Source organism: Electrona antarctica (genome assembly GCF_951216825.1).
Source record: "Electrona antarctica genome assembly, contig: scaffold_25, whole genome shotgun sequence".
NCBI lineage: Eukaryota > Metazoa > Chordata > Actinopteri > Myctophiformes > Myctophidae > Electrona > Electrona antarctica.
Genome location: NW_027637034.1, coordinates 2,888,614 through 2,901,325, shown reverse-complemented (window position 1 = coordinate 2,901,325; position 12,712 = coordinate 2,888,614). Strand labels below are relative to the sequence as shown.

General features: G+C 39.0%; 2 protein-coding genes across 2 annotated transcripts in view; both read left to right on the top strand.

The window, feature by feature from the left end:
* The window catches only part of LOC306919402 (uncharacterized protein), a gene marked incomplete at its 3' end in the record, with an annotated part of 342,672 nt that overhangs the window by 53,656 nt on the left and 276,304 nt on the right, over positions 1-12,712 (top strand). The window lies entirely within an intron of this gene.
* LOC306919360 (uncharacterized protein) overlaps positions 1-12,712 on the top strand; it is a gene marked incomplete at its 3' end in the record, with an annotated part of 157,127 nt that overhangs the window by 20,425 nt on the left and 123,990 nt on the right. The window lies entirely within an intron of this gene.

Genomic DNA, 12,712 nt, shown 5'->3' with positions numbered 1-12,712 from the left:
TGTGTGTGTGTGTGTGTGTGTGTGTTTTGAAGGATCCCCATTAGAGACACATGACTGAGCCTCTAGTCTTCCTGGGGTCCTGATCTGTGTGTGTGTGTGTGTGTGTGTGTTTTAATGGCCTGCCCAACATAGCCCTTTTCATTTTTAGATGGTAATGAGAACGTAGGCCTATTGCTTATTTTACCCTATGGATGTGATCAGTGTGGACAACACTTCTCTCACATGTCCAGCCTTAAAACACACCAGAGAAATCACACTGGAGTAAAGGCCTATGGATGTGATCAGTGTGGCCACCACTTCTCTACAATGTCCAGCCTTAAAACACACCAGATAATTCATACTGGTGAGAAACCCTATGGATGTGATCAATGGGGACAGCACTTCTCTGACAAGTCCACCCTGAAAAAACACCAGATAATTCACACTGGAGAGAAGCCCTATGGATGTGATCAGTGTGGACAACATTTCTCTCGGATGGACAGCCTTAAAACACATCAGAGAATTCACACTGGAGAGAAACCCTATAGTAGGGGAGCCTATCACTTTCCGTGATTTTGGAATGTTAATTTTTGGAGACAGGTATATCTTGATTCTTGGGGTTACCAGAATGCCAAAAAAACATGTCTCCAATTTTTTATGTCAGGTTTAGCATGTTTAATTAGCATAATTAGCTAATAAATTGTCAAAAACGGAAATGGCAATAACTTTGCTTCTAGGTAACTTATAAAGGTGATCTAAGAGTCTGAGTCCATGTTTGTGATGTCCAGAAATGCATCTGTTACCATTGTGAAGTCATACAAGCTTTCCTAATTAGCATAATTCCCATAAATTATGCAAAAACGAGGTGAACATCAGCAAATTGCTGCATGTTTTACTTTTAGTCAACTTTGAAAGCTTCTCACAGACTCCATGTGTATGTTTACAACTCCAGGAATAATTATCATCCTATGAATAAATCATGCAACCTTTTGTCTATGTAATAATTATGTAATAATCACACCAAAACCAGAAATAGCTATATTTCGTTGCTTTAAGTTAATTAATAAATGTGATCTTACAGACAGTAAGTCTGTTTGCATGTCTAGAAAATATTCTCTTTCCATAACTAGGATATGCAACCTTTCCATTATTAGCTTTATATATATATATATATATATATATATCCCTCATAAAATAAAGAACAATATGAGAAATGGTCACAGAATTATCACATGATTTTTATTCTAATATTTACAGAAAGTTTTGAAAACACATTTAATTGAAGGGTCTTCGTCATCGTCAATCCCCAACAGATGTGCCTTGTTTACATTACCACACACCTCTAATCATCGGCCCTACACATGCACATCTCAGAGCAGTTCAAATTTTGAGATCGACAAGAACAATGTGATATGCACTGTGATTTCTTGCAGACACATTTTATCAGTTGGGTAATGGTGGCTGGGCCGTGGGTATCCCGTGTTGTGACTGGCACCAGTTGATCTTGTGGTAAATTATGAATCATATAAGCATATATTCTACTTGGGCAATGCTAAACAAATTGGACAGTTACAGAGTGAAGATTTTAGTAGACTTGTCGACTCCTATTTCCATGAATAAGGTATTTTACACTAACGAGCGGGACCAAAAGGGGCTATTGTTAATGTCTTGAGCTAGCAACACCTTACTAGGAGATAATGCAAATACTTTTGTTCTAAGTTCCCTTGAAGCCCACAGAAGGTGCGAGACAGACGGCTAGTTTTACTGCATCTTATTTCAGGCTTGGGTCTAATTCATGTTGACTCTAAAAACATTATGTTGAAATAAATAAATAAAGATAAACGCTAGGAAACTAATACATATACTAGGTTACTAAACTATGAGTGCATTCAGTAACTAATCTAAAAATGTACTCTTAACATAGGGTTATTTCAGGAACATAGTGTTATCTATCAAGCTCATTCATTTCTTAAATATAGTCAGTTCAGTTTTATATACTTCTGTTTAGTTTCATAATTCTGTTTAGTTTCATATAGTTCTGTTCATATATTTCCGTTAGGTTTATATCTTCATTGTACCTTTAATTCATTATTGTGGTATTATTTCAAAGCTATACTTCGTTAAATGTTTACCAGGAGACTTGCCTTTTGTCTAGAAATGCCCGTCTCTAACAGGAAGCCAGGCTCAGACCTCATTGGTTAGAAGTCAGGAAGTGTTTATGCCCAGAGAGGGGAGGGACCTTCTGGGAGGAGGCTAATCTTATGTATATAAGTGTATATAACACCATGTAATGTCAACATTCGGGGCTGATCAACTAGACTCATTTTGGGACGGAGGCTGGTGTAGATACAGTCAACGGCGTGTACTTTTCACATGCATGTTCTGTTATGACCCTGACTTCTGTGTTTAACAAATAAATGCGGATGTCATGAGACCATCATCACGGGTTTTTCTTTGTTCTTTCTCCTGCTCCGTCCGAGGCGACACACACACACTTCGAGATTCCACAATCTCCCTCAGCCTCCCATCCATTTTTAGTTTCTGGTGGCATCTGTGGGTTAGGTACGTGGTCCTGATCCCATACCATTGCCTGATAATATGCATGGGTAATGGCTTGATTTAATGCTGCTTGTGTAGGTGGCAGCTTCTCGGCTTCTAATTGTTTCTTTGTGAATAACCTCCACCTGAGCTCATCAACATCCACAGGATTTGTACCGGGCTCGTACAGCTGGCAAACAAATGCTTCAATCTTTTTTGACAGTTGTACCCTTCCAGCTAAGAGTGTAACTGTCATAGATGGAATGGCATTGGTACAGGCAATGGGAAAGCCACCATGGATCAAGACATGTTCCCAGTAAGCTGACCACTCCATAGCCACACTGGACAGGAAGACCAAAGAACATAGTGAGATCCATGTAGTATTTGACCGACGCCAGGGTGGAAAGCCCCGGGCCCCTACCACTTATCATGTGGAAGACAACACACCGATAGGGAAGTGTCAGAAAAACAGTTCTTGTCAGGTATCAGCACCAAAGATGAGCTGACTGTCTTATCTTGCTAAGAAAGCCCTCCAACACTTCCAGGTGAAACCCAATGTTTTTATAATCACGTCAAGGCAGGCTGTCCACTCAAACTCTATCGATGTAAAACATCTCCACAGCGTACAGGAAGAGGCTGACACAAGGATAATCCTGCACAGCCTGGATGCTGTCCGAAGAGGGGCAACACAGCTCTACATTGAGTCCCCTGACACTGATGTCTTTGTTCTTACAATACGACGGTACCATCAGCTGTGCAAGGACATCTATTTCATCACCGGTGTGGGGAACAAAAAACGTATCATCGCTGGAGCCAGTAGTGCAGGCACTGGGTAAAACGAGGACTTCAGCCTTACCAGGGTTCCATGCCGTCTCTGGAGCTGATCAGACAGCTCCAGGGAATTTAACCTGTTGGCCAGGTCTAAACAGGTGTCCTGTGGAGGTGTCTATCTGCAGTTGCTACTGTATATACTATGTGCTACAAAAAGGCTCAGTTCTGACGCAGCACGTACCTAACCCACAGATGCCACCAGCAACTGAATATGGATGGGAGGCTGAGGGAGCTCAACTGGTGCCAGTCACAACACGGGATACCCACGGCCCAGCCACCATTACCCAACTGATCAAATGTGTCTGCAATAAATCACAGTGCATATCACATTGTTCTTGTCGATCTAAAATTTGAACTGCTCTGAGATGTGCATGTGTGGGGCAGATGATTAGAGGTGTGTGGTAAGCAAGGCACATCTGTTGGGGATTGACGATGACGACGAAGATGGAGACCCTTCAATTTTCAAAACTTTCTGTAAATATTAGAATAAACAATCTGATAATTCTGTGACCATTTCCCATATTGTTCTTTCTTGCGACTGCAGGTCGCCTTTAGGAAATTATGGACGGGCCTGCCCCAAAGTTATTAGTTCTCAACAGGCCCGAAAATTAAATTAGATCTCTATATGGAGCTGACCTGTTCTGACATTCCATATGTTGATCTGACCTCATCAAACCCTGTACACTCAAGACACGCTCCATATATGGCCAGTTCAGAATACATTCCATATGTTGATCTGACCCCCCATGCCAAAGCACCAGCACTCGCCCAGCAGTCTGTCATGACCCAGGCAGATATGTTGATCTGACCCCCCATTCCAAAGCACCAGCACTCGCCCAGCCCTTTAGTGCGAGGTCGCTTCTAATATTTTCTAGACATGCAAACAGACTTACACTGTCTGTAAGATCATGCGTATTAATTAACTTAAAGCAAAGAAATACAGCTATTTCTGGTTTTGGTGTGATTATTACATAATTATTACATAGACAAAAGGTTGCATGATTTATTCATAGGATGATAATTATTCCTGGAGTTGTAAACATACACTTGAAGTCTGTGAGAAGCTTTCAAAGTTGACTAAAAGTAAAACATGTTCACCTCGTTTTTGCATAATGTATGGCAATTATGCTAATTAGGAAAGGTTGTATGACTTCACAATGGTAACAGATGAATATCTGGACATCACAAACATGGACTCAGACTCTTAGATCACCTTTATAAGTTACCTAGAAGCAAAGTTATTGCCATTTCCGTTTTTGACAATTTATTAGCTAATTATGCTAATTAAACATGCTAAACCTGACATAAAAAATTGGAGACATGTTTTTTTGGCATTCTGGTAACCCCAAGAATCAAGATATACCTGTCTCCAAAAATTAACATTCCAAAATCACGGGCATCAAAATTTGATTGATAGGCTCCCCTACTACTATGGATGTGATGAATATGGACAACACTTCTCTCAAATTACACACCTCAAAAGCCTAAAAAAATTAACACTGGAGAGAAACCCAAATAATTGTGATGTGTTCATAGCTTATTGTAAAATAGCAAATTCAACACACACACACACACACACACACACTGTGACACACACACACACACACACACACACACACACACACACACACACACACACACACACACACACACACACACACACACACACACAAACGATTAATCTGTGTGAACACTTGGTCAATCAACACCAAGCAGTTAGTGGTTCCAACTCAAGCTCTCTAGCATAAGAAGAGTTTGTAGTTGTCAGTTCTCCACAACTCCTCCAGGATATCAATAATTTCTGATCAGTATGTAAAAGCTTTATTTAGATGATTTTTGTCTTGTTCATGTTGGGTTTTTTGTCAATGGATACAATGGATTTTTAATATGTTAGTATGGAAGTTTCTTCTTGTCCAAAATGGGCATTGTTGACACTGTTTCTTAGTATCTCAGCCAGTATACATACAGTAGTGTTCAAATGAGATGTATTCTCTCTCTTTCATGTAGATACCAAGGGCTGGCATTATAAGCTGAGGCAACTAAGAGAGAATAAATTAGCATATGTTTTTGTATATAATGTATTTTCTAGTGATATGTTGTAAGCACACGTGATAATTTTTCAAATAAAACCAGGCCTTTCCTCCTTCATATTACTGTTGATCAATTGTATTATTATCACATTTCACATTATGAAAGCATAATAATGATCTTAGTGAGGTAGGTATGGAGACATGGTAGACTTCTGTTACTGAACAAACAATATAGCCTATCAATGATTACTAGAGCTATTTTAACCAAACATATCCCTTACAACACCATTAACATTTCACAAAGGATAACAATACGTTCCATGTGTGTATTGTATTACTAATTGTACATACATTAATTATGCAAATAAGGCATTATGTAGGAAAATATGCAAAATAATCGAAAATATGAAAAAGCCCCGTGAAGGTGATCAAAAGGCGTGGGCTGAAGCTAAAAGCTTATAAGTGCCCATCCTTCTCACAGCACAACATTTGAGATACTCAGCATAGTTATCAGTTTAACAGTACATTAATCAGATAACCAAACCAATTGTACATTTTATGACTAAAGCATGAAACTTTCAGAATATCATCTACACACCCCAAGGTTTTATTTCAGACGTGGAACCACTTTCCTTTAGGAGTCATTGACCTCAGAATTGCATTTTTGCACGTTTTGCTCCATTATTTTCCACTATAATAATTGATTATGTTTGTTAAATGGAAGTTTTGTTCTAATGAATGACAACTTAAACCCCAATAGTCTACAGAAATGGTGAATCATGTCAACTTTTGATATAAATGTTATGACATTGTTATAACATTAAAAACATCTAGGAGAGAGAGAGTGCGGAGAGAGAGAGTGCGGCGGTTAAGCTCATATGGAAGGTATTGTGCATGTTATGACTAAAGCATGACACTTTCTACCGTGTTTCTATATACCATGAAGTTTGTTTTTAGACGTGGAAACACTTCTAAATTTACATCTGTAACTTGTCAGAGGCTGTACACATTTCGGGCTGTCAAACCATGCTGTAAACCATAGGGCCCTTGTTAAACCCAGAAATGTTGTTTCCTTCCAGATGATGATTGTTTGCTAAAAGTTGGAAAATGTTGGACAATTGTAGTAATTAGCATTATGAGCAAATCAATTGCTTAATGAGCAAATTAACTGGAAATGGCTATCATTTTGCATCCATTTAACTTCAAAAGGTGACTTAAGAGTCAAAGTCTGTTTGTGATATCCAGAAATTCATCTGTTGTTATGGTGAAGTCATACACCCTTTCTTCATTAGCATAATTAGCATAAATTATGTAAAACATAGGTACAAATTAGGAATTAGCTATAGTGTTATTGCTTTTAGTAAACATATCAAGGTTGTTTTAGAGTCTACATCTATATTATGTTACATAAATTAATCTCTTGCCTTAACTAAATTACGAAATTGTTCCTCATTTGCATAATTTGCAATAAGTATATAATAATTTGTTGTAAAGTTGCCCGAACGGCCAAGGCTCAGAAAGGTCAGTATATTATTTTCCCCAAACTCCTCCATCAAAAGTACAGACAAAAGTTCAGTGCAATAATGCTCAATAGCACACTGTATTACAGGCAACAAAATAAAGAAAGGACAAAAGGATAAATACATACTTGGGCAACACTCCTTAACAAAACCCAAACAGGATGAGAGCTCTCTTCAGGCTGTACCTTGATCCCACAAGGCCCTGTAGCTCTCCCTCAGGGATGTTATCTGTGTCAAAGCCCACATCCAACTAACTTGTCTGTCCCTGCAGCCTCCCTTAAATAGGAGTGGATCATACCACAGGACACAGAATCAATTAGCAACATTTCTTCTCAATAAATACTTTCAACTAAATACTGCCATAAATAACACCTTGAATAAAAGTAACCTAAACATTCTCAATAATGCGTTACAATTAACAGTTCTGTTGTGTGTGTATGTGTGTGTAACCTGGTGTAGTGAGGGACAGCATCAACATTGTTTTATTGTCTTTATTTTTGGCACAAATTCATGTTATGTTCTGTAGTGGTACAAGGTTGGTTATGCAGTGATACCTTTGCAACAGAATCAACAAAGTCACACTGGGGCTTTTCCTACAGGGATATTGGCAAAAAAGCTGATTTACATGTGAAATAAACAACACCATTCATGTCCCTGTCCATGTGTGTGAATGAGTCTCTCTTGTTATTCGACCAAGGTCTTTCAAGTTCCCATAGAAACTTAATTTGTACATGATTGACTCCAAATTCCTCCTGGACCACTCACTTTTCTAGTGGGACATGCTTTGTTATTAGTGAGTTAACTTACAATTAGCAATCAACAAATCAACATTAAATTCATCCCCATCCTATTAATCTACAGTCAGCACATATACTTGTAATGTGTGTATAGTTTAGCATTCTTAATAAACAATAGCTTATTAAAAGTTGTTTAAGGTTAGACATTATAGAGAAGTGTTGTCCACGCTGATCACACCCCTAGTTTTTCTCTCTAGTGTGAATTCTCTGGTGTGATTTAAGGCTGGATATTTGAGAGAAGTGTTGTCCACACTGATCACATCCATAGGGTTTCTCTCCAGTGTGTATTCTCTGGTGTCTTTTAAGGTTGCTATTTTGGGAGAAGTGCTGTCCGCACTGATCACATCCATATGGTTTCTCTCCAGTGTGAATTTTCTGGTGTGATTTAAGGCTGGACATTAGAGAGAAGTGTTGTCCACACTGATCACATCCATAGGGTTTCTCTCCAGTGTGAACTTTCTGGTGTGATTTAAGGCTTGCCATTTGAGAGAAGTGTTGTCCACACTGATCACATCCATAGGGTTTCTCTCCAGTGTGTATTCTCTGGTGACTTTTAAAGGGTCACTTCACCTCTGGAAGAAAATCCAGTCACTCAATGTTAATGGTATTTGTAATAGATAACAGTAGCACAATTTGAAATTTGCACCCTTTGACCAGAAAAATAATGAAGTCTGTGTATTTGACTAGGGGTTGACTGGATTGCTGAATTCCTACAATGCCCATAATGCTTTGCTGCGCTGTTCCTCAGGGGGCGGCTTCGTGTAGGTGTGACTTTATGATCTTTATCCTCCCATTTTCTACAAACAACAAATACACATGGAAGTGACCCAGTGTTGCCATGTCTGCTTATTATAAGCAACTTTGGGTTTATTTTTGTTGCTTGTAAATATTGGTGGTTCACAATCACTGGTTGATGTTTCTTTTTTTTTACTTTGAATGTTTTTCACACCAGTGGTTCTCCATGAACATGCCAAGGACCCCCAAATTAATTTGTATTTTTCCACGTAATTTGTGCCATGGAGCCCTGTATTAGATGTGTTGTTAAAATGTTTCAAAGATATTCCACATTTGCACTTTATCCACTCAAGATTATTTTTTTAAATAGCCGGCTTATGTGCCTAATAGGCACATAATATAAATAACCAAAAATATGTGCATATTGTTTTGAGGCTTGTTTGCACTTTGCATGGACATGGTTGCTTATTTCTCTCACAAAGTCAAAGAACTGGCAACCTTCACTGCGTGCATTTTTGCAAGAATAATAACAAACCACTTTTTGCTAGCCTTTTTCGAGTGGATGACTAAACAACACGACATGAAGCCATGTGTTCTTTCTTGTACAACGTGAAGTCTGCTTCTCCTTTTTCTTGAACCAGTAAACGGTTGGACATTAGATTTGTTTTGGAAGAAAGTATTCACTCTTCAGGAATTAGACAGAGCCGCTGCAGCCGCATCGATGCTGTCTGCGTTACGGTTGAAAATGGTCATGTAGCTTTTTATAGCAAAGCAAACTAAATATATATAAATTAGCATAGTATCACTAAACAAACATGTTTTTCCTCAATTGTTTCGTCATTCCCACACCATGAAGAAAGTCTGTGATTGATATTGAAGGGAGATATAATGCATTTTATAATAAAACAAAACGTAGCCTACGTTTCATATTCATGTGCGACTCTCAATAATTTCAGAGAACATGTTTCACTGTAACATTGTAACCACGTGTCATCATCATGCTTTTAATTAGTGGATATTGTTACATTATGTTTTACTGTAGTTCAACTGTATGGTAAGCAATCCCCAGCAAAATGATTACATGAAGAGAATGTACAACACGTTATGCAATATGCCATTTCTGCCAAATGAAATCGTTCAAATGAACACTAGATGGAATTTGGGTTCAACCTTTTTTCATTCTTTACATATAGTCAATGAGCAGCAAGCAGGTGTACATCATGTAAACGTTTTATTAGATAAACTTCATTATAGCTGTTTTCCAAGTTTTGAAATGATGACATGAAGGCTTGGAAAAGGGAATGTTCTTATTTATAAGGTGAACACAACTCTTCCCTCCGATGCAGCAGTTCCTCTCACGTTTGGCTGAAAACGACATCCGTATTGTCTGTCCTCCAGTCCTGACTCCTGTAAATGAAAACAATATGGCCATCATCATCTATCCGACGTGAAGCCTGATTTATACATGTTGCATGCATGACGTTGGTACACCGAAAATAACAGACCTACAAGCTCACAAAGTGTCGAATCCGCGATGCGCTGTGAGCTTGTAGACCTTCTATTTTCGGGACCCAACGTAACGATAGGATAGAACATGGCTGCGTCTATGAACTGGAATCTTGAAACAAGTCTACGTACTACGACACTCTGAACAGTCTGAACTATACACATACATAGCCTAGCTACTACCCTAACTTTATAAAATTAAAGCAATCGATTGCTAGATTATGCAAGTTTACATCATGTTTACACTTTGCAGAAATACCTAGCCATGGTTTACATGACGCTCTTATGACAATCATGTTTCAGGGCTACAGAAATACTTACTTGATCAAGTAAAAAATATCCAGGGCCAGGCTGCCCTGCATGCTCGTTTCATCTGCGCTGGGGTTGATCTTCTGTGTATTCCGGTTCAAATAAATATTGTCCATGGAGTGCTATCAGTATCACTCTGCACTGCAGACGCCATGATAATACACAAACAAACAATCTGAGGAATGCATCGGTGGGGGTGGCCTGGGGTTGTAGGTGGAACAAAGTAGAGACTAGGGACACCCCTCTGGGCTGTCTTCAGGTGTAGGTGTAGCCGTGTGTAGGTGACGCGCATACTCTAAGGTGACGCGAGGTTAGACTGTTGTAGTCCGGAGGGGAGGGGCCATGAGCATTCTGACGTAGATAAAATGAATTCCTTACCAGGATATCTGAAAACAGGGATTGCGCACACAAAAACCCAGGAAAAGTGTTTCTAGTGTCCTAAACATCATTAAAATAAGATCAGGTTGTGTCAGGGGTGAAGTGACCCTTTAAGGCTGGACATTCGAGAGAAGTGTTCTCCACAATGATCACATCCATAGGGTTTCTCTCCAGTGTGAATTTGCTGGTGTGATTTAAGGCTGGACATTAGAGAGAAGTGTTGTCCACACTGATCACATCCATAGGGTTTCTCTCCAGTGTGAATTTTCTGGTGTGATTTAAGGCTTGCCATTTGAGAGAAGTGTTGTCCACACTGATCACATCCATAGGGTTTCTCTCCAGTGTGTATTCTCTGGTGACTTTTAAGGCTGGACATTCGAGAGAAGTGTTCTCCACAATGATCACATCCATAGGGTTTCTCTCCAGTGTGAATTCTCTGGTGATTTTTAAGGATGGATATTTGAGAGAAGTGTTGTCCACACTGATCACATCCATAGGGTTTCCCTCCTGTGTGAATTCGCTGGTGCTTTTTAAGGCTGTCCATTAAAGAGAATCTGTGTCCACACTGATCACATCCATAGGGTTTCTCTCCTGTGTGAATTATCTGGTGTCTTTTGAGGTCAGACATACAATGGTAGCGTTGTCCACACTGGTCACATCCATGCTTTTTTGGTTTAGCCAAGCTTCTATGTTCACTTACTGTTGGTAAGACATGAAGGCCAGACTGATGACAACACTGGATTGGAAAGGTAAAACAAAATGCCAATTGGTTAATAATAATAGTAATAATGTAATTAATACACAATTTTGCACAGTGTAATAATAATAATAATAAATCAAATATACAATAGCATAAGCTATGTTCATTGCACACCTAATTTAGCCTAGTATATGTGGATATGTAATACTACATTCACTTCTATTCACAAATTCACTGTGAGACAATAAAAAGGATAATCTAAATCAAATTACTATGAAACAAATGGAGGATTGAGACTACAATGACTATTAACTAATCAAAATATAACATGTAAAAGGGGCTATAACATACCATGGTCTTTGGGTTCCTCCTGTTCAGCAGAGTTGAGGTTGATAGAGTTCATCTTCACCTGAAGTCTGGAGTCCACAGTCAGATCTGATCAGAAATTATTGATATCCTGGAGCAGTTGTGGATAACTTACACAGACCAACTCTTCTTATACTAGAGAGCCTGAGGTAACCTGACTCCGCCCTCCTGCTCCCATCTGGGAACTCTCAGGCAGACTTGATGGAGGGGGGAACCCAGTGTACTCTCTGCTGCCCCATCTGGCGGAGTCAGGTTAAGCCTGAGGTGGAGCCACTAACTACTTGGATTGATAGGCCAAAGAGGAGAACAATAGAACCATCTCTCAACCAATCACAACCTAACAAACTGCTGCATGCTTTTTGTTAGGGATGCAACCTTCTAGAAAGAAACTGGTAACTGTGAGATTGCTTTGTAAATGTAATATGTAAGATATTAATGTATTTATATCCAATACATATATGTATGGACATTATGCACATACAGTGAGTATCTTGGCAATATATGTACAGTCTAACACTAGTGAATAATATGATTAAATAGTAATTAATTGTTACTGAAGCAGAGCCATTAAGTAGAAGAAATGACTGCTCAAGAGTCATTATACTGTGATTTACATCCCAGCATCTTAATTTATCTTGGAGAAATGGTAGTTGCTTTAATATGATAATGTTTTCTATTGCCTCTCTATATGTATGCTACTGGTTGAAATTGTCATGAACACAACACACTCCTACAAGCCACAGATACAAAAAAACTATTGACTTTGTAGCGGTTTCCTAAATAAAGTTTGAGTCAAGGAGTAACCCATACAAAGGTCCCTGTAAAATACAGCAACCTACAAAGTTAACTCAGGGAAATATATAATATAAATCCAATAAATCTGTACACTTCATAAACACAGGAAATGATTTCAACCACACAAAGTCCATCAGTCAGCCCGCCCCCATAGTGTGGACAGCTCGCCCCACGGCGTGGATATCTCGCCCCAACGCATGGATATCTCGCCCCGTGTTTATTTCATGT